The following is a 24,215-nucleotide window of genomic DNA, read 5'->3' on the forward strand; positions in this document are numbered from 1 at the left end:
CCCATTGTCCAAAGTCTTACTAATTTTCTATTTTGCGTCATAACGTCAACCCATCTACCAAGTTTCATCGCTTTATCCGCCTTTGGCAATGAATTATCGCATTTTTTCGGTTTTCCGAAATTTTCGATATCGAAAAAGTGGGCGTGGTTATTGTCCGATATCGTTCATTTTAAATAACGATCTGAGATGAGTGCCCAGGAATCTACATACCAAATTTCATTAGGATACCTCAAAATTTACTCAAGTTATCGTGTTAACGGACAGACGGACGGACGGACGGACATGGCTCAATCAAATTTTTTTCGATACTGATGATTTTGATATATGGAAGTCTATATCTATCTCGATTCATTTATACCTGTACAACCAACCGTTATCCAATCAAAATTAATATACTCTGTGAGCTCTGCTCAACTGAGTATAAAAATAGGACATTCAACATACTTATAAAGTTTCAACGAAATGGAAATTGAAGTCCAAGCAAATGAGGTACGTACATACATTCAAGCATTCGGGGCTTTTCTCAGTGCCTGATTAGAAACATCACCGTAAGTAATGATCTAGGACATTGTTGATGTAATAGCATTTTGCTTTCCTTAGTCGCCACGTTCGCTTTCTGGAGTCCTAGTAAACTATTAGTTTCAACAGTGTTTGACCACAGTGAAGTTGTTAAAAGAGTTCTTATCCTGCTGAACTATTGAAGAGCTGGCTCGTGTAGTGAGAAGGTGCAGGATATGCAATCGGAATATAAGGATTAATGCCCGTATTACCGTTTACAACTCAACTCTGGTTGCGTTGAAATTTCGCAATTTGGTATTACAGATTACAACTCAACCTGTAAAAAAAATGTCGGTTGAGTTGTCTAGTCTAACAACTTTTTGTGACGTTACCGTTTACAACCTTGTGTTAATGTAGTTGTCAAAAACGTCAAAATCTTACAACTGATTACTGGCAGTTGTCTCATACAATTTTGCAGTTGTTTTGAAAAAATGTAACGTTTTAGAAGACGGTTCACCACCTAATTTTTAACAAAAATTTTCAAAGTTTGTATCAAAAGACGCGTTGCGACCTCCGATTTAAGAATCCGAAAACAAAAATTAAAAATTTTTTTTCTGTCATCTCATTTCGGTTCAAATTTTCATGCGGTTGTATTTTGCCAGATTTTTTGTACACACTAATGAAGAAAGGCGTTGGACCGACCCAGGGTTACTTTTACAAATGGCGGCCAAAGGCCGCCAACGCAGAAAGATGTTCTGTGAAAAAAAATGTGGGTCGGGCCTCATATTTCGGGCCCTCGGGCCATTTTGTGGGTTTTTGTAAATATTTTGACAAAAATAAAATTTTTAATTTCCACTTTCGAATCCTAAAAACGGAAATCGAAACGCGTCTTTTGATACCACCTTTGATAAGAGTTAGATGGTGCACGGGCTCATAAAACGTTACCAAAAAAAAAACAAAAAATTTAAAGCTGGTAGTTAAACCTTTTTTAACCAAAAAATAATCAACAATTTTGTATACATTTATAGAAAAAACAAATGTTTAAACGAAGGATTACATTGAATAACTTTTTGACTTTATGGAGCGATATTCCGAAATTGGACGAATAGGTGAAATTATGCGAACGTGAGTCACATTGATACTAATCACTACTCCTGGGCATCCTGTTTTAGAGTAAAATACAATTTTTGCTGTTTGGGTTTTAATCCACTTCGCACAAATATGCTCCTCAATAATATCAAAAACCAGTCCAACACCAAAATCATTTCCACAGCATTTTTGATAGCTGCCATCAGCAAGGAATCTGAATGTGGCGCATAATTTTAAAATAGGGGTACAGCCTTCCCTCGAAAGCTTTTGCGGAAATGGTCTTTAATTTTGTTTAGTAATAAGTAAAATGCTTCCTTTCAAATCTGCAAAATAACTTCATTTGAAGCTCATCATTTGTCACTTAAACATTTTCTTACTTGGTGCTTGGTATATCCAAGGGATTGGAATGATCACGCGAATGTTTTCCGTATTCTTACTTACTTTTCCGTATTCGAGACATGTTAATCACCAACATTTTCGCCATTATATAAAATAATTTAAAAAAAAATGTTTAGGTTAAACGGCTTTATTGAAAACAATACTTACATGAAGTAATAATAATACTAAAAGCTATAAAATAATTAGGTAGGTCCTAGGTACTAGTGATCACACTCCTCATCAATCTATTTTTTCCGGTTTTGGGAATTGAATCTTCCAATTCCAATAAATGGCAAGAGGACCCTTAAATTGCCTTTTAAATCGCCAGGTTAACAAAAGTATAAGGGTAATATACTTGCAACATTTAGATGTGCTAAGCAGCTAACACATGTTGCAATGTAAATAAATACCCGTCGCACAAAAGTTTCCTTTAATATTTTCCTTTATGTAAATCCAGTTTTTGGCAAAAGTTGACAATTTATATAATGCGTCGTGAACTTCTTCTCTTGTGATTGAATCATGGAGTACAACAATTAGAAAAATCTTCAAATTTATACACGTGTATACTATCAAATATAACAGCTGACTAATCCTTCACCAAAATCGAAGCCATTTGAACGTCAGATGATATGTATGTACGTAAACAATATGCTAGCATGACATGAGCACAAAATATTCAAAATGTAGCATGGCGCAACGATACAAGGTGGCAGCATGGGACAGCTGATTTTAAGCTTTTTTTATTTGATTTGATACATCAAATTAGGGCGCAGTACGATTTTGACATTTGTCCATTGAATTTACAAAAACAAAGTACATGAAATTTGTATTTATGTTTGTAGGTATGTCACCACGCTGCCACCTTGTATCGTTCCGCTATGAAATGTAGATAACTGATGTGATTTTAAAAGTTACATGGCGGGCATGTTATATGCTCCATTGGAAAATTGTTTGGTGGTCTCAAAAGTGAGCGGCATGCAAATAAAATGAATATATTTCAATAAAAGAACACAAAAAATTCTCAGATACAGATTTTACATAGTAAACCCTTATGTGACCTAAAATAACCTAAAATATCCTTCATCAATCTAAGGCATTGATCAGACAATTAAATAAAAGCGTTGGGCGCGTAAAATTTCTAAAAATGTGAGGCGTAGCATACCCTGATTAAGGTTCAGTTGGTCTTTAATATGACTATCAATAGAAATTTGACGCGTCCAACGCTTTTATTTAATTGTCTGATCAACCCCTAGATTGATGAGGAGTGTGATGACTAGTACCTAGGACCTACCTCATTATTCTATAGCTTTTAGTATTATTATTCTTCATGTAAGTATTGTTTTCAATAAAACCGATTAACTTAAAAATTTTTTTAATTATTTTATTTTCAAGTTTTTAGTCTTTATTTAATTGTCCATTATTTCTCATTCTATTTAGTTCATTTAGTGACTCATTATTACAAGGACTCTTTCCTGACAATTTGTTACAATCTAAGTCCTCAATACATAATCCTTCCAAAGACTTTTTCTCGACTCTGCGCCACGTCCCTCCACCAACTCCAAAATATTTTGATGTCACTTCTACCGGACTGTATGTAATATTTGTTCCAAATATAAGCCAAATCGGGCATCATAGGTCGCTTTCTATTCATGTATGTATTATGTGTTCCAAATATTGGCCAAATCGGATGACAAATACGATTTTTTTTAATATCTCGAACTTTGTGTCACCTAGCGGCGATTTTTTTATAGGTCGCTTTATATTCTCGTATGTATTATGTGTTCCAAATATGGACCAAATCGGAACACAAATACGATTTTTTTTTTGAATATCTCGAACTTTGTGTCACCTAGCGGCGATTTTTTTTATAGGCCGCTGTCTATTCTCGTATGTATTATGTGTTCCAAATATGGACCAAATCGGATCACAAATACAATTTTTTTTTGAATATCTCGATCTTTGCGCCACCTAGCGGCGATTTTTTTTTTTTTCATAGGTCGCTTTCTATTCTTATATGTATTATGTGTTCCAAATATGGCCAAATCGGACCACAAAAAGGATTTTTGTGAATATCTCGACCCTTGCGCCACCTAGCGGCGATTTTTTATAGGTCGCTTTTTATTCTTGTATGTATTAAGTGCTCCGAATATGAGCCAAATCAGACCACATATACGATTTTTTTGAATATCTCGATACTTGCGCCAGCGGCGATTTTTTCCATAGGTCGCTTTCTATTCTCGCATGTATTATGTGTTCCAAATATGAGCCAAATCGGACCACAAATACGATTTTTGTGAATATCTCGATCCTTTCGCCACCTAGCGTCGATTTTTTTTATTTATTCTTATTATTGCATTGTCATCGGGTTCTGAACTATATTCCAAGTTTCAAGCTTGTAGCTTATCGGAAAGTTACTTAAATTTCAATTACAAAGTTCGTTCACAAGGGCCGTGCATTTGGCCGGGTGGCCTGCTTGTCAAGTCAAGCTAAATAAAACCGTTTAAAAATAGATTTCATATCATATAATATCTTGTAATAACAAAATCACTTTTGCAAAAACTTAAATTTTCGCCACAAATTGATCAGCTGTTCATTTATCTGTCAAATCATCACTTTCTTAGGTTGGCAGCACCAATTCAATTTCAACTGAAATAACTTGTAATTCGTAATACCAAACAGGAGTTGAGTTGTTTTAATTACAACGCAACTAAGTTGAGTTGTATACCATAATAGGGGCATAAGTTTATGTAAGGAAATACAAAAATACAGGTTGCGATTCACCTTCGAAGATATTAAAGCCGAACTTCTCTTCCAATTTGCGTCATGCTCCGTTTTAATCTCACCTACAAATTTGTGTTTTGTGCCGATTTCGAACGGCGTCTGCAAGACAGATGAATTTTCACTGAGAAGCTTTTCATGGCAAAAATACACTCGGAGTGTTTCCCAAATCACTGACGAGAGGCGACCCCGCTTAGAAAAGATAGTTTCTAATTGAAAAAACTTGTTTATTGTTTTGATGTTACTTCGCTCGGTACTTGAACTCAGGATCTTCGGTGTGGTAGGTGCAATACGCTACCACTACAACACGGCGCCCCCCTGTATAAGTATCATCATTAATTAACGTTTAGCCGACTATGCGATTTGGCTTGTTTTGTTACAAGTCACGTCAGCTTTCTCTTGTTTGTGAGAACTGACGCCAATTGGGAGCACCAAAGGATATCAAGTCTTTCACCACCTGTCTCTCCCACGGCGTGGAGGTCTCCCTCCCCTCCTCCTCTGCGACAAAATATTTGGGTATAGAAATACTTTCTTGGCCGGGGCGTTTTCGCTCATTCGTCTAACAGGATATAGGCAGCGAAGTCCTTGGGCATTTATTCCTTGCATTATCTTCATATCCACATACATACGTAAAGCTCATACATCTCATCGTTTAAATCCTTCGCTGCTCGTCGGCGGTATCACGGACAAGACCATAAATCTTCCGGAGAACTTGTTTTGAACACTTCAGGGGGCATCTGATTTTTTCTCGACAGTCCAAAGTAGTACTGGTTTTTTTATCGCTGTTAATGCTAGCTCCCATGTAGACTAGGTCCTTCCCAGTCTGGGACTTATATCCGCCAACACGTGGCAGCCAATGCGCCGATCCTTTCTTGGATGACACCAGGTACTTTATCTGCTCCTCATTTACCGCAGGACTAAAAGTTTCCGCCAATCACTTTATTGTTGGGGCTGCTTAGGATTCGTAGTATACCGGCGGCATAGGAGACGCCGGCTAGTGTATAATAAATAGAACCGGAGTTTATCGACGGCGTATATCAAATTTTGCCTATGTATTTAATCAAGGGAAGGTAGACCTTGCGGCACGTTTATTAAGGCAAATGATACCAATATCATCAGCATACGCCAGCAATTGTTTGTATTAGCATGAGTTTCAACAAATTGCAGAATACAAATCAAAGCTGAGCTAGAGTTGCTCACATCTCGCTAAGTAGCTCAGATTCTTATTATGACCCAGACCAGTGACAGGGGAGTTTTCCATGCGCGAATCAAGAAATTCACTATTTGTTTTACATGTCGTAATTCATTTTTTGAGGTAAACTTTAGCACTTTCAACAGGGGTAGGGGGTGAGAATATACCCGCGGTAGGTATGCCTGTCGTAAGAGACGACTAAAATACCCGATTCAAGGGGTTGCGTAGCGCAACCCTTTCAAGTCGCCAGCGCAATATATAGCTTCTTCAAACCCAATTGTCAACCTCCGTATCCGTATCCGTATCCGTGGCGAATCCTGTTCCATTAGCAGCCGAGGCTCTGGCGACCCCGAACTCCTCATGTATCTTGTATCTAGAGGTTGGGAGGGCGAGATGGCCAAGAAGGTCGCATGTGGTCATAATAAATCATTCCCGAGATGGTCGGGATTGGAACCGGAACGTACCGGATCTGCATCCGGCAAAAGATCATCAACATCAATAATACTCCCCAAGGCCTTCGGGGAGTATCCTTATCGCTACAACAACAACAACATAGCTAGGTTGCTGTTTGAGGCGTAGGTTCCACATTACAATTGAAAAGATGGTTGGTGTCGTGTGGGGACACATCGCACGCAGGACATACATTACGTATGTCGGGGTTGATCCCGAGCGAAGTTTTCCCAGGGTGACTCGTGCCTCCCTTGGCCTTGGTAGCCTGCTTTCTTCCTCTGCATGAATAGGATAGTTTTATTGATAACGGCACTCAGCGAGCGCGACCTAGTAAAGGTGTTTACCGATTCTGTATGGATTTTGCTTCGGGCCTCCTTATGCTTATTTGGATCAAACGGCTGCGTAGGCAGGTGCCGCAACTCATCTTCGTTTTTGCGGAGATGTTTCCTTATCCCTTGGAGACGAACCTAGATAAAGCAGTTGATTGCTAGTGTCCAGGCTTGAGACAGTTTAGCAAAAACTCTCTGTTGGGCATTTTGTTATGATCTTTTAATGTTCAGCTCTTTTGCATCACTATGTAGGCAGTTCTGAGTGCTGCATTTTGGCAGGCCTGCAGCGTTTTTGAGTGTGTATTTTAAGACCAGGCGGCCAAACTGGTGACGCGTAGTACATGAGCGGCCGGCCAATTGCTTTGTAAGTGGTTAACAACGTTTATTAATATTTTCCCCAAGTGCTGCCGGCACGCGACTTAAGAATTTCGTTGCAGCTTTTCTCTTTGGATACTGGCCGCCTATGGCCTAAAGATAAGAGTGTTGTCGAACGTTACCTATAAAATCTTTGTGTGACTGACAGCCGGCAGCATAACACCATCGACGTGAATGTGCAATATTTGCTTCATCTGTTTCTTCTACGTCGTAAACAGAATGACCGTTGACTTGGTAGCTGTTTATTATAGAAAATAATTCATCCATTGGAGAAGCAGGTTCTGTTGCTATTATCGTGCAGTCCTCGGCGCAGGATATGATAGTAGCTCCTCCTGGTGGGTATGTCAGCTTTGATTAGTAGAAATTCAACAGACGTGGTGATTAGACACCATCCTGTAGCACACCCTGTTAGATTTTCATTAACCATGCTAAGTGAAGTTTCGCAATGAAATGTGGGAGCAGGACGGTTTGCAATGTCTTCGCTAGTGGCGAAAGGACTCATATTGGTCAATACGACTCACATTCGTTAGCTGGTTTCCCAGGCATTAGTAGTGGAATTATCCTTGCCATTTTACATTGTTCGGGAATGACAAATTACTTCAACGAAAAGTTGAAAACGTGCGTCAGGTGGCTTACTCCCTCATCGCCAAGGTGTTTTAGCGTGAAGCGCGGGATGTTCTTGGACCTGAACAGCAGGGAGTCACTAAAGTTTTGTAGAAATTTCTGATCGACAAAGAACATTCCGAACGATACAACCATCTTTTGCACGTGACCCACTGAAAAGAGTATGCCCGTCCGAGGTAGAACCTTTTCCGACACATGCAGTAGAACCACATCTTAGGTCCGGTGCATAGAACCGTGGGAGCGCTTTTATCGTGGTGGGGAATGATCCTTAGTGCCTACACCACCCAAAAGTTGTCATTAAAATTATGTAACAGAAGTCTTTGTATATCAGCAGTAACAACAGGATTGGACGAAAAAAATGAAATAGATTGGTTGTGTCATGTGGGGACTCTCCGCGCACGCGAAGTTTTCTGGATAGGTAAGAGTTAAACCTTTTTCAAATGTACAAATTGAAGTTCAGCCAGGGTCTTATTAACGGGGTTCGCCCGGCGGCACTATTTAAGGAACCAACCGACTACGTCTTCGTGAAGTTAGTTCTTTCCGCGATCTGACAGCTTATTGCAGCAAATGTACTTAATCTGTTGCTGCCCTGGTTTAACTGCAATACCAAACGGAGGATTAGGGTAAGTAGCAGCAGGTCAAATGCATGCAGCTTCAGTGAGTATTACACTTTTGGATTGCGTAACAACGGATTAACAAGGATGATCCCTTGATCGGGTAAAAGTGTAGTACCTAGTATCGGCATTGAGAAGGCTTACATTACAAGGAAAAACATACCAAAACTATACTTTCTTCATTGATTTATTTTTTCTTTATGTATTTGTAGACTCGCTCAAAGTGCTGCTGCAGCTGTTGTAATAAATCCCACTTTTCGCTAGTACATGCACCGGCAAATGATTTTGTCAAATCACAAGTGTGCGCATAATTTTTACTTATACTATTAATGGCATTTTGAATCAACAGAAAAATACATATCATTTCAAACATATTTAATTACAGTGGCAAAACGGTGATTATTCCATATTATTCCTTTTATATCGTTGGTGTTTTGCCATCTGGTTCACAGTGACGATGGGATTTAGCATGGAACAATTCTTCTTCCATGGCAAATGGTTTATATATTTTACGAATTGGGGCTACATGCTATGTACACTGGCGGCCATTTAACATTGGTAACAATGTATTGTCTCACAAGTTTTTATCTTCACTGTTTTTTTTGCCCCAAAGCACGTACGGTTGACTGACATATTTGATGGCATAATGGAGTGTCGAAGAATTTACTTGTTTTTTCTTTTTTTTTTAACTTTTTAGCTTGCCCATACTGGATTCTGTGATTATACTGAACCTTGCATATTTCGTCGTTTGTGTGTGCAACTGGTTTTTTTTTTAACTTTTTAGCTTGCCCATACTGGATTCTGAGATTATACTGGGCCTTGCATATCTCGTCGTTTGTGTGTGCAACTGGTCTATCATTTATTTATTGGATCTTTATATATCCATTTTCAAATTTTCAACTACCAGCAGGAATACATAGTATCGAAATTATTAGAATGTATCGTTATTTCTTCGTAGGCCCTGACAACCATAGTTGTCTTACCTTCTTTCACAACATCAATTCTCATGTCATTACTTCGGTTATGATGATTGTAGATCAAATTGTGGTAGCTTTTCCTACACGCATAATGCATTGTATCTATCCAGCAATTATTGTCATAATTTATGTATATAATATTCAGCATAATATATTATTTAATGGGCGGCGAAAGTATGTAAGTGTAATAAAACTTCGTCTATAACACTGTGCAATAGTTAAAAATTGAGACGAATTCAGTTTAGAAATTATGAAAGCTATGGGCTCTAGAACATTGGAACAATCAATTTTGTAATATGCGTCATTATATTTATGTATAAACCCATAATGGTAAATTATTACTTCTCGCACGTTTTATTGTAAATAGTTGTAATTTATAATTTAATATTTTTGGGGGTAATTCTTTACTTTAGCTCACAACTGGTAAAATTCGTCCGAAAATATGGGGAGATGTGTCAAATTTAAAATATTATGTCTGTCAAATGATGTGTCTCAAAAACCGAAAAATGGCTCCAGAGCGCTCCGAAGCCGGAGGTGGGATGCATAGTATTTTTGCGCAGAACACCTTTCTGCATTGGCGACCTTATTGTTGTTGTTGTAGAAGTGCTTCGCCCCATCCAATAGGTGCGACCCATCACACATTGTCATCAATGTCCTCTAACGGGAGTCCAAGGAAACTTGCTGTTTCAACAGGGGTGGACCATAATGAGAGGGGTGTTAGAGGCGTTAGTTCCACAATACCGTTGAAGAGATGGTTGGTGTCATGTGGGGCACATTGCAAGCAGTACATACATTTTGTATGCCGGGGTTGATTCTAGTAGGAGTTTAACCTGTTACAGTGCCCAGATCGAAGTTCAGCTGGAGTGACGCGCGTTTCCCTAGGAAAGTGCGTTCCTCCTCTGCTAGTTTTGTGTATTGTTCTTTTAGTACTGGATTCAACGGGCAATTCCTGGCATAGAGATCCGACGCCTGTTTGTGGGTTTCAGTGAGGCCCTGCTTGTGCTTTTAGCTTCATACGGCTGTGTTCACAGCAGCCGTATTTCCTCATAATGCTTACGGAGATGACCCGTTAAGCCCCTAGGCGGTATAGCCTCATCAATCAGATGTCTGTTGGGATGCCTAGGTTTCTGGGTATGGTTAGCATTTCATTTCTCTCCCTAATGGGGAGTATACTCGCCTCATTGTGTAGATGGTGTTCTTGGGACATAAAAAGACAGTCCTTAGCGGTTCTGAGAGCGGTATTTTGGCAGGCCTATATTGTCTTCCAGTGAGTAGCCTTTATCGTAGCGTAGCATGCAATCGGCTCGCCAATTGCTTTGTAAGTGGTAATGATCGTTTTTTATCTTTACCCCAAGTACTGCCGGCAAGAGATTTGAGAGTTTTACTACGGCTCTGGATTATCGGTACAATTGCGTCTGCATGTTCTGCAAAATGTAGAACCTGATCGAACGTCACACCAATATTTTGGGGTGGATGTAAGACAGACGGTAGCTTAGTGCCGTCGACGTGGATGTTCAATATGGTCGAAATTGGCGCGTCCATGTTGTAAATGGGGTCGCCGATGATTTAGTCGGTAACAATGTCAGGTTTCGCGCGGCTAGGAAACTGGAGAGATCAGGGAGATAGCTGTTTATTTTGTTACAAAGCTCATCGTGGACCGTAGGAAACGTAGCTTTGATATGTAGAAGTTAAACAAAAGTGGGGATAGGACACCACCCTGTGGCCCTTGTTTAATTCTTCTTGGTTTGGATGTAACATTCCTAAACTGCACCGATGCTTGCCGACCAGGCAGATAATTTGCGATCCATCTTTTAAGACTTGGGAGAAGGGGAGACCCTTCCGGGCCTTGCAGTAACGTGCCATGGTTGACCGTATCAAAGGCTTTTGGCATGGCATTTAGCGCGGTGGTTGTGCTATGTAATTTGCGGAAGCCATGCTGATGATTGGCTAGTTGCAAATTTGCATTAAAGTAGGGAAGCAGAATAGCTTCAAGTCTTGGCTACTGGCGATAGGAGTGATATCGGACGGTAAGAATATCCTATGTTAGCTGCTTTCCCAGGCTTTAGGAACGGGACCACCTTGGCCATTTTCCATTTTTCGCGGACGACAAAGCTGGAAAGTGACAAGTTGAAGGCATGTGCTAGATAATTAAATCCCTCCTTGCCTAGGTTTGTAATCGTCGGCATGGCCATGCCGTCTGGGCCGACTGCTTTAGATCGTATGGCATGAACCTCTTTGGCGGTGATGTTAATTGGGGACGCGCTGTATTTATGTTTGTGTGCCGTCTGTTGGCCCGCCGTCTAACTTTGTCAACCGTTGAATGCATTAGATATTGTCAGCAAAAAGCCCTCGCGCATTCTTTCGCATCCGACAAAACTTTACCGCCAAAGGCGATGGAAATTTTGTCATTGTGCTTAGACGGATGCGATAGGGGCTTTGCGGTGGACCAAGGCTTACCCACAACGGCAAAAAAGTTACAATGCATTCACACAGTTCATCCACAAGCAATCTAATGCGTTGGTTTATATCCCTAATTTGGGGGTCACCGGGGTCGTGCTGTCTTATAAAATCACGCTCTCTCGCTAAATTTGCGGCCTCCGCCGTAAAATGAGGCCGGATTTCCGGAATTCTTCCGGCGGGAATAAATAGAGCCGAGGCGGATTCAGTGACCTTGCGGAAAGCACGTTCCCCTGGCGAACATCAGTCGGGATAGGGAGGGCAGCAAAGCGATTGTCTGTAAAGGATTTGTAGTCATCCCACTTTCCTTTCTTAAAGTTGATGAAAGTGCGGTTCTCGGTAATGATGAAGTCAGCGGTTCGCCCGAGCGAAAGGAGTTTAGGCAGGTGGTCAGATGCCAATGTTACCATCGGCTGCCATTTGACACAATTTACTAGACGTGCGCTCACGATGGATAGATATGGCGAACTGTGACAGCTTCCTACCATACGAGTGGGGGCGTCTCCGTTTATTGTTCAGAACGTCGTTTCCTCTATTTGGTCCGCCAACATCTCTCCCCTGCTGTCCGCTTCCCAAGGCAGCCGGTTCTAAGAACCGGAGCGACTCGGGATTTTTCCCGACCAAGGGCTGTCATTTCAGTGAAACCCCTTATAAAAAATTACCCTGGGTGAGTCCAACTCCGGTTTAGAGATCAGTCCTGGATCCAAAGCGCGTCTTTTGACACATCTCCCAATATTTTTGGACAAGTTTTAGCTAAAGTAAAGAATTACCTTTTTGGGAAAACGCTTACTAAGTTGTATTTTTTCATACAGCTTCATTATAAAATAGAAATTAAAAGACAGCATATATCGGTCAGTTTTGTCGATCGGAGTAGTCAATGTATGTAAGCATAATCTCACCAGTCGGCTATTTTGGGGCATCACAAAACCTCGAAAAATACAAATTTTGAATTACATCTGTTTACAATAAAATCTACATATATTTTAAGACTACGTAAGAATAATAAAAAGAAGAAAAACAATGTAACATTTAGCTCCAAAAAATTCTAATTTCTACTTTCCATTTGTCCAATTTTGTCGCACATTGTAATTATGTACTTTGTAATTTGCATCTTATTATACCTTTCATGAACATGAAATGGAATATTAACTTTGTTCCGATGTTTGTAACGTTGAGAAATATAGAAGATAGACTCACCATTAAGTATACCGAATTGATCAGGGCGACGAACTGAGTTGATATAGCCATGTTCGTCTGTCCGTCCGTCTGCCTGTTTGAACGCAAACTGGTCCCTCAAATTTTGAGATATATCAATGAAATTTGGCACAAGGATGTATTTTTGTATTATATTTGACATTTGACAGATCCGGTAGGATCGGACCACTATAACATATATCTCCCATACAACCGATCATTCAGATAAGACGATTTTGGTCACTCCTGCCCCAATTTAGAAAGTATAAACGTGAAACTCGGTGATATATATTCTAATATATCATAGAAGATATCCTGAAAAAATCACTTTGATCGGAGCTATATGTATATAGTATTTTTGGCCATTTCCCCCTTAGTTTCCAATATAAAAACGTGAAACTTGGTGATATATATTCTAATATATCATAGAAGGTTTCCTGTAAAAACCATTTCGATCGGAGCTATATATAATATATATCCCATACAACCGATCGTTCAGATAGAAACATTTTTAGCCATTTCTCCCTTAATTTCCAATATAAAAACGTTAAACTTGGTGATATTAATTCTAATATATCATAGAAGATTTCATGAAAAAATCATTTCGATCGGAGCTATATATAATATATATCCCATACAACCGATCGTTCAGGTAGAAAGCTTTTTAGCCATTTCTCCCTAAAGAAAATAAAGCCATAACAATAATGAAGCAAGCTGCTACACTTGTATGTACGTAAACGAATAAATCATTATGTCTACACATATGTATGTACGTACACGCAGCAGAGAAGAGGTGCACAAACACATGCAGATATCTTATCTGATATGCTCCCAAAAGTATCAATTGTAATTGTTGAAGTGTCGCTCACAAACACACGCATATGAGAAGCTATATACGTGCGTCTATAGTTATAATTATATGTATGTCGGTAACTAAGTAAATTTTGGAAGCGCCTAGAAGATGCCACGAGGAAATCACAGAGTATAAAGCACCAGCGGTAGAGGCGCTATAATCAGTTTTTGATTAAGCACGCAATCTGTCGGGCAATAGTAGAGTTTCATTTAAGTTATCAGTCAGTTTGGTTATTAAGCAAGCTAGTTGCAAAGTATAAGTGTTATTGTGACGTACTTTAATAAAGGCCATTTTTCCATTATCAATATTGGAGTTATTTATTCAACAGCTAAGTGATTCGAACTTAGCAAAAGGGCAAATAAGAGGATTTGCCAGTAAATTCATTACAATTGGTGTCAGAAGAGGAATTGTTGAATAAATTCCAGAGGACAACAAGAACATGGCAAAGTTCAGTGAATTGAAGATCCAGCAACTGAAGGAGTTGGACAGCCGTGGATTGAATACAACCGGCAATAAACTCGAGCTTCAGGCTCGACTACGAGAGGCAATGGAATTAGAGCGAATTACCGTGGAAGAGTATGTCTTTCATCTTGATGGCGAGGAGACAACAAAAATTGAAGAGAAAAACGAAACATCGCAGACAGTTACCAGCACAGACTTGAAACATGATATTGGCTGCAATATCTGCACAAACATCGACAGTAACATCAATGTCGTCGCAAATATCATCCCAACTGGAAGCACAGGACGCACGCATTTCAGAAAGTTCGTCACAAATGTCATCTCAACTGGCATCGCAAGAGACACGCATAACATCCAAGATGGAAAAACAACTAGAATCGCAGGAGAACCGTATAACAGAGAAGATTAAATCACAAGAGACACGCATATCAGAAATGTCGACACAAATTTCAGCACAGGTATCATCGCAGATCTTTGCACAAATAGAATCGCGTATGGAAGAGAAACTAACGCAGTTTCAGGAAGGGTTCAGTGGTCGACAAGATAAAGTGGAGGCCGAGATAGATGCTTTAAAAGATCGTATTCAGGAGTTACAATTGAACTGTCCAATAACGTCAACGTCTACTCTGAAGGCAAAATCCCCAACGTTTGATGGTTCTGTTCCTTTCCAGGTGTTTAAGATTCAGTTTGAGAAGACCGCAGCAGTGAACAACTGGAGTGCTGAAGATAAAGTTGGTGCACTATTCGTGGCATTGAAAGGATCTGCTGCTGAAATCCTACAGACTATTCCCGAAGGAGAGCGGAACAACTACGAAACATTGATGAGCACTCTAGAGAGGCGATACGGAAGCGAACACAGGAAGCAAATACACCAAATAGAGTTGCAAAACCGCTACCAAAAAGCTAATGAGACTTTGCAGGAGTTTGCGTCAGATGTCGAAAGGCTTGCACATTTGGCGAATGCCGACGCACCCGTGGAATACACCGAAAGGTAAAAATTCAGAGCTTTATAAATGGCATACGGGACGTCGAAACGAAGCGAGCCACATACGCAAACCCAAAGCCAACATTTGCAGAAACGGTGTCTCATGCACTGACTCAGGAAACAGCCTCACTTCTGTGTAAGCCAGTTTTCAAAGCACGCCGTGTGGAAGTAGAAAGGCCAGAGTGGGTAGACACAATATTGGAGGTGGAAGAGTTATCAAATGCTTCAAATGCGGGAAGCACGGTCACATTGCACGTCATTGCGATCTTGGTCCTAATAGTTCCAACAATGTGGGTGGCCGTAAACGCAAAGCTGGAGGAGATGATCAAGAGCGTGTCAGATGTAAAGAACGAAAACTTGCCCCAGCTATTGAATGCCCTGTGATATCTGTGTTGCAAATTGGTAGAAAATCGAGCAGTATTACCGTCCGAGAGAATGTGGATGGTAAAGAACGTGTACTGACTGTAGATACGGGCGCATCTCATTCCTTGAATCGATCTGATTTGGTCTACAGGGGAGTAAAGTCATTACGTGGAGCAAGGTTGCGTACGGTCACTGGCGAGTATAACCAAGTCCGGGGAGAAGTGATCTGTAAAGTCTTAATTGGGAAGGTCATGGTTTTACACAAATTCGTTGTGGCGGAGATTGTTGATGAAGATATATTTGGAGTGGATTTCTTGGTTGACCATGACATTAAGATCGATATGCAAAGAAGGGTGATGCGTTATGAGAACCAAGATGTGCCACTTAACTTCAGTTTGGAAAAAGTGTAAGCGAGTGCTGGTGGAGGAGATTCGACAGAGTTCACGAAAGTCAAGGAAAGTAGATCGAGCAAAGGTTGATGGATAGAATAGGCCAAATAAAGCGAAATAAAAGGTACCTGCGAGAAAAACACTGGCATTGACAAACCCTAATGGACGCACTAAAACGACTGAAAGAATTTTCCAGAAAGAATGCAAGGGTGGTTTCAAGCCAGCGCGCACTACTCTTGTGAAACGTCAAGACGATACTGATGATGCAAAGTCAATCCGTCAGGATCAAGCTCTGCGAAGTAGTTCTTCATTGGCCAAGCAACAGAGTGTGAGGGAACGGCCCAGGGTAATTAGAAGTAAGATGAAACACAGGTATGACAAGAACTTTAATTCGGAAGGTTTCTTGAGGGAGATTTGGTACTGCTATACAACCCTCACCGGCGGAAAGGTGTTCCATCCAAATATCGGTGCAGCTGGGAAGGCCCGTACAAAGTTGTGAAGAAGATCAGTGACACCATCTACCGCATACAAACCATTGAGAAACCACGAAGTAGAAGAGTGGTACGTTTGGAGATGCTAGCAGCGTTTAGATCGGGAGATTTGTCTGATCTGGACTATCAGACTTAGGTGGAGGGTAGTGTGACGAATATTAGTGACACTAAGTGATACTCCCATCACTAATCTGATACTAAGTAAATAAAGCCACAACAACAATGAAGCAAGCTGCTACCCTTGTATGTACGTAAACGAATAAATCATTATGTCAACACATATGTACGTACACGCAGCAGAGAAGAGATGCACAAACACATGCAGGTATCTTATCTGAGGTGCTCCCAAAAGTATGCAATTGTAATTGTTGAAGTGTCGCTCACAAATTCACGCATATGAGAAGCTATATACGTGCATCTGTAGTTATAATTATATAGCGGTAACTAAGTAAAGAAACGAATCGAGCGACATATGCAAACCCAAAACCCACATTCGCAGAAACGGTGTCACATGCTCTAATTCAGGAAACAGCGTCGCTTTTGTGTAAGCCAGTTTTCAAAGCACGCCGTGTGGAAGTAGAAAGGCCAGAGTGAGTAGACGCAACATTGGAGGCGCTGAAAGGGTCGCAAAAGCGGAGTGGAAGAGTTATCAAATGCTTCAAATGCGAGAAACCCGTTCACATTGCACGTCATAGCGATCTTGGTCCTAATAGTTCCAACAATGTGGGTGGCCGTAAACGCAAAGCTGGAGGAGATGAGCAAGAGCGAGTAAGATGTAGAGATCGAGAGCTAGATCAAGCTATTGAATGCCCTATGATATCTGTGTTGCAAATTGGTAGAAAATCGAGCAGTCTTACCGTCAGAGGGAATGTGGATGGTAAAGAACGTGTACTGACTGTAGGTACGGGCGCATCTCATTCCTTGATTCGATCTGATTTGGTCTACAGGAGAGTGAAGTCATTACCTGGTGCAAGGTTGCGTACGGTCACTGGCGAGTATAACCAAGTCCGGGGAGAAGTGATCTGTGAAGTCTTAATTGGGAAGGTCAGGGTTTTACACAAATTCGTTGTGGCGGAGATTGTTGATGAAGATATATTTGGAGTGGATTTCTTGGTTGACCATGATATCAAGATCGATATGCAGAGAAGGGTGATGCGTTATGAGAAACAAGATGTGCCACTTAACTTCAGTTTGGAAAAAGGGTTCAGCAGTAAGCAAGTGCTGGTGGAGGAGATTCGACAGAGACCACGAAAGTCAAAGAAAGTAGATCGAGCAAAGGTTGATGGATCGAAGAGGCCAAATAAAGCGAAATCAAAGGTACCTGCGAGAAAAACACTGGCATTGACAAACCCTAATGGACGCACTAAAACGACTGAAAGAATTTTCCAGAAAGAATGCAAGGGTGGTTTCAAGCCAGCGCGCACTACTGTTGTGAAACGTCAAGACGATACTGATAATGTAAAGTCGACCCGTCAAGATCAAGCTCTGCGAAGTAGTTCTTCATTGGCCAAGCAACAGAGTGTGAGGGAACGGCCCAGGGTAATGAGAAGTAAGATGAAACACAGGTTTGACAAGAACTTTAATTCGGACGGTTTCTTTGAGGGAGATTTGGTACTGCTATACAACCCTCACCGGCGGAAAGGTGTTCCATCCAAATATCTGTGCAGCTGCGAAGGCCCGTACAAAGTTGTGAAGAAGATCAGTGACACCATCTACCGCATACAAACCATTGGGAAACCACGAAGTAGAAGAGTGGTACGTTTGGAGATGCTAGCAGCGTTTAGATCGGGAGATTTGTCTGATCGGGACGATCAGACTTAGGTGGAGGGTAGTGTGACGAATATTAGTGACTCTAAGTTATACTCCCATCACTAATCTGATACTAAGTAAATAAAGCCACAACTACAATGGAGCAAGCTGCTACACTTGTATGTACGTAAACGAATAAGTCATTATGTCTACACATATGTACGTACACGCAGCAGAGAAGAGATGCACAAACACATGCAGATATCTTATCTGAGATGCTCCCAAAAGCATGCAATTGTAATTGTGGAAGTGTCGCTCACAAATACACGCATATGAGAAGCTATATACGTACATCTGTAGTTATAAATATATGGCTGTAACTAAGTAAACTCTGGAAGAACCTAGAAGATGCCACGAGGAAATCACATAGTATAAAAGCACCAGCGGTAGAGGCGCTAGAATCAGTTTTTGATTAAGCACGCAATCTGTCGGGCAATAGTAGAGTTTCATTTAAGCTATCAGTCAGTTTGGTTATTAATCAAGCTAGTTGCAAAGTATAAGTGTTATTGTGAAGTACTTTAATAAAGGCAATTTTTCAATTATTCAATATTGGAGTTATTTATTCAACAGTTTAGTGATTCGAATTTAGCAGAGGGTTGCAGATAAGAGGATTTGCAGTAAATTCGTTACAATATCATAGAAGATTTCCTGTAAAAATCATTTCGATCGGAGCTATATATAATATATATCCCATACAACCGATCGTTCAGATAAGCGGGTATGTACATCTATATATTTCTTATCTTATACATCCGATTATTTGGAGATTACGAACGGGATAAGATTATTGTTCTGCCTCATTCATGAAAGGTATGAAGTCTTCGGCACAGCCGAAGACAGTCCCGTCCTTACTTGTTTTTTCCTTAATAACAACACCTTACGTTCTTTATAGCATCGCTAGGCCGTACATATATATACAAAATTCTTAATTGGGGTCAACACCAATTAAATGCAACAGCTGTCGCCTGTTGTGGAGGCCTGTTTACACTGCCAATGTGTCTTTTAGCCTATTTGATTTACAAAAATACGCCTTCGTCTATGTTCCAGTTAATAACATTCGTAAAATTTTATGTTGCATAACTGTGAAATTGATAACAAAATAATTATAAAAGTTTGAATAAATGATATACAAATGAAGACAATGATAAATAATATATGTGACCCGGTATATGAAAAGGTGGCTTATGACTCAAAAAAGAAATTGCGAGAAACAGCTGTTAACAGATTTTTTTTTTTAGTCATAAGCCACCTTTTCATAGACCGGGTCACATATCGTCGCCCCCTTGCCAGAAGCATGAATGTGCCAAAAGCAAAATGTTGGGAAATCGAGTTTGAAAGTTTATTGCTCCTTCAAAATTGGAAGAATTTAGTTTCGCATCCCTTCTATTTTCCCAGATTCCACATTCATTTTTCAGGCACAACAAAAATTTTAAAAACAGATCTGATTTTTTGTTAACACAGCTATATTAAAAAATTAAAAGTAGTCGGATCAGGTGCGACTCATGTTTTCTATACACTTTGATGCGCTGAATCTAAATACGCTATAAGAATTAACCCAATTGGTCATGGTATGGCCTTAACCTCAAAACAAGTAAAAAAATTGATTGATTTTTAAATAATGTTAGGGCCAAGCCAATACCTGCTAGGACAATTCTGTTGGCGGATTGGGATTCGGAGCATCACAGTACTCGGGAAAACATCCGCGGCTTTGACGTATCGAAAGTATATATGTAAATGAAAAAGTTATACATTCAATTCAATTTCATATATACTAACGTGTTTTTATTTAAGATATTGCAAACTTAGAACTAGTTCTTATCCTCATCAGAATCAGAATCTTCTGAAATGCTGGGTTCGGGAAAAGCGTTGCCCTCAAGATTTTTATAAAAAGTATGATATTCTTTTGATACAACCAGTTTTTCACACAATTTTTTCAAGTATTTTAGTTTTGATTCGAGAAGAGGCAACGGCTTCTATTAAATCGGTTTGTCTTCAATTAAACAACTACCTTTTTTTTGGAATATTCCGCTATTAAAAATTCTTCATTGGTATAATTTTTTATGAAGAATACCTTATACAGCTCATCTCTTGTGTATCTCAACTAACATATATATCACATGGATAGTTTTATAGGTCCCTGAGTAAAATAATTATAAATAAAAAATCGTCATACAGTTGTGTGTGAACCTCGAAACGTTTTGGTGAGTTACGAGTTAGTGCCCAACATTCAGCCACGTATACCGGAACATTCGAACATACGAATATGTGCTGTTCTTTACTTTTTTTCAAAAATTGTTTAGCCATATCAACGAATGTGTCATACAAACAGGAAAAGTTGTCATGTGCTACATTCATTTTTCTGGCTCATCTTTGGGTGTACATTCATGAAAATGGCACTGCAAATTATTGTGGTTTCCATGTGCGTAGGAAGCTCTAGATTTAAGTAGAACCTAGAGAAACTAAAGGGTAATATAACGAGGCCTATAACACAAAACCGGAAAAATTGCATATTCATGCTTCTGGTTAGCAGGCGACGATATACATAAATATACATTTTTTAAGGATATATACTTTGACCTGACACTTAAAGAAGTGACTTAAAATGCTCATACTCAATATAGTTAATTATAAAAACTATTTTATAAATGTGTATATTCATTTATTTTAAATGTTAAAATTATTTGTTTGATATATCGTTAGCTTAATGTGAAAGTCACTTTTTACGAATTTTACAGGAGACGAAAAAAACTGAATAATTTTTGAAATAACCTTCTTTTTTCAAAATTGTGAATATGGATACCTTAATTACAATGCTTTTGAGTGTAGAAGCTTTGAAAAAGATAAATAAAAATCATGTATGCCATCCCAGCAGCTATTTTATGACTTAGCACAATTTCCGCATAACAATTCATAACAAATTTTTTTTCCTGACTTAGCACTTTTTACTCAATATGTTTTCCCATCTCTCCTCACCTTTAATGATTGAAATAAAAAACTAAAGCTATGTATTTCACAAAAAATACTACATATATATTTGTCAAACTATTTCTAACGGTTCTGATCTGGACTATTTTGCCGGATGGTGGGCAGACAATAATTTATATTTAAATTCAAACAAATGTTGTGTTGTGTCTTATTCCAAAAAGACAACTGCCACATACTTTATATACAAACTAAATACTAAATATCTTAATCGTTGTCAAGAGAGTAAGGACTTGGGTGTAATTTTTGACTCCAAACTCTCTTTTTCTAGTCACATTGACTTCATTGTTTCAAAATTTGTTGCAATGGTTGGGTCCACTAGACGTAACACCAGTGACTTTAAGGACCCTATGATGTTGAAGGCACTTTATATATCCTTGGTCAGAAGAGGTCTTGAATATTACTCAATAATATGGAATCATTTCTATGAATCTAACTCCTATAAAATTGAGAAAGTTCAAAAAATGTTTACAAAAATTGCTTTACGTATGCTTCACTGGCCAGACGGCCTCCCATCATATACCTGCAAGCACAAATTGATAGGTCTTCAGGCTTTGCATGACAGAAGAACTTATCTCACTCATGCTTGCCTTTAATATAATAAACTTTAGTACGAATTACTCTGATTTATCTAATTTGTTCATTCCATATTGTAACGAATTTACTTGCAAATCCTCTTATTTCAAATTCTCTGCTAAGTTCGAATCACTAAACTGTTGAATAAATAACTCCAATATGTAATAATGCAAAATGGCCTTTATTAAAGTACTTCACAATAACACTCAAACTTTGCAACGAATAGCTTGCTTAATAACCAAACTGATTGATAGATCAAATGAAACTACTATTCAAAATAATACTGCTCTTGCTCGCTAGATAGCGTCTTAATCGAAATCTCAAATCAAACTGAACTCCAGCGCCTCTACAATTGCCGCCTTTTATACTCTCGGATTTCAACGTTCGCATCTTCTAGGCGCTTCCAGAATCTACTAGTCCAGCAGCTCTCAAACTTCTCAGCTGTAAATACAATTGCATGATTTTATAGTTTCTCATTGCATACTTTCAGGAGTAGCTCAGATATATGCATGTGTTTGTGGATTGACTCTCCGCTGCTCGTATACGTACATGGTATATATGTGTAGACGCAATTATTGTTTCGTTTATGTAGATACATAATGACTGATCTATGGATGTGAATTCACGTCACTGCTTAGCATCGGCTTAGAGACGATAGCATCGCTCAGTGCTGCTGACATTCGTTACACTGCCCTGCACCTAAGTCTGATCGTCCCGAGCAGACAAATCTCCCGATCTAAACGTCGCTTGCATCTCCAAATGTACCACTCTTCTACTCCGTGGTTTCTCAATGCTTTGTATGCGGTAGATGGTATCACTGATCTTCTTCACAACCTTGTAAGGGCCTTCCCAACTGTACCGAAATTTGGCTGGAACACCTTTCCGCCGGTGAGGGTAGTTTAACAGTACCAAATCTCCCGGCAAGAAACTTTCCGAATTAAAGTTCTTGTCATGCCAGTGTTTCATCTTACTACTCATTACCCTGGGCCGTTCCTTCACACTCTGTTGTTTGGCCAATGAACTACTTCGTAGAGCTTGCGCTGGACGGATTTGCTTTGCATAATCAGTATCGTTCCGACGCTTCACAACAGTAGTGTGCCTTGGCTTGAAACAACCCTTGCATTCTTTCTGCGAAATCCTTTCCTTCGTTTTAGTACGTCCGTTAGGGCTTTTCAATGCCAGTGTTTCTCTCACAGGTACCTTCGGTTTTGATTTATTTGGCCCATTTTTTCCATCAACCTTTACCTTTGAATTTCGTGGCCTTTGTCGAGTCTTCTCCACCAGTACCCGATTACTGCTGAACCCTTTTTCCAAACTAAAGTTAAGTGGTATGTCCTGGTTCTTATAGCGCATAATTTTTCTCCGCATATCGATCCTGATGTCATGGTCAACCAAGAAGTCCACTCCCAATATGACTTCATCAACGATCTCCGCCACAACGAATTTGTGTAAAACGATGACCTTCCCAATTAGGACTTCACATATCACTTCTCCCTGGACTTGGTTATACTCGCCTGTGACCGTACGCAACCTTGCTCCAGGTAATGACTTTACTCTCCTGTAGACCAAATCAGATCGAATCAAGGAATGAGATGCGCTCGTATCTACAGTCAGTACATGTTCTTTGCCATCCACATTCCCTCTGACGGTAAGACTGCTCGATTTTCTACCAATTTGCAACACAGATATCGCAGGGCATTCAATAGCTGGATCTAGCTCTCGATCTCTACCTCTTACTCGCTCTCGCTCATCTCCTCCAGCTTTGCGTTTACGGCCACCCACATTGTTGGAACTACTAGGATCAAGATCGCAATGACGGGCAATGTGACCGGACTTCCCGCATTTGAAACATTTGATAACTTTTTCACTCCGCTTTTGCGATCCTTTCAGCGCCTCCAGTATTGCGTCTATCCACTCTGGCCTTTCTACCTCCACACGGCGTGCTTTGTAAACTGGCTTACACAGAAGCAATGCTGTTTCTTGAGTCAGTGCATGGGATACCGTTTCTGCGAATGTAGGTTTTGGGTTTGCATATGTCGCTCGTTGCGTTTCTACGTCCCGTATGCCATTTATAAAACTCTGTATTTTTACCCTCTCGGTGTACTCCGCGGGTGCGTCCGCTTTTGCCAAATGTGCCAACCTTTCAACATCCGAGGCAAACTCCTGCAAAGTCTCATTCGCTCTTTGGTGACGGTTTTGCAACTCAATTTGGAATATCTGTTTTCTATGCTCGCGTCCATAACGTCTCTCGACAGCGGCCATTAATGCTTCATAGCTGTTCCGTTCGTACTCTGGAATAGCTCTTCCAGTTGGGATGCCATATATGTCTTCTGCTCTTCCAGTTGTGATG

General features: G+C 39.8%; 1 pseudogene; it reads left to right on the forward strand.

Annotated features, from left to right (window-relative positions):
• Nucleotides 1-462: 462 nt before the first annotated feature.
• LOC137241537 (protein rolling stone-like) lies at nt 463-19,387 on the forward strand (annotated as a pseudogene).
• The last annotated feature ends 4,828 nt before the right edge of the window (nt 19,388-24,215 follow it).

The sequence above is a fragment of the Eurosta solidaginis genome, chromosome 2 (genome assembly GCF_040869045.1).
Source record: "Eurosta solidaginis isolate ZX-2024a chromosome 2, ASM4086904v1, whole genome shotgun sequence".
Taxonomy (NCBI): domain Eukaryota; kingdom Metazoa; phylum Arthropoda; class Insecta; order Diptera; family Tephritidae; genus Eurosta; species Eurosta solidaginis.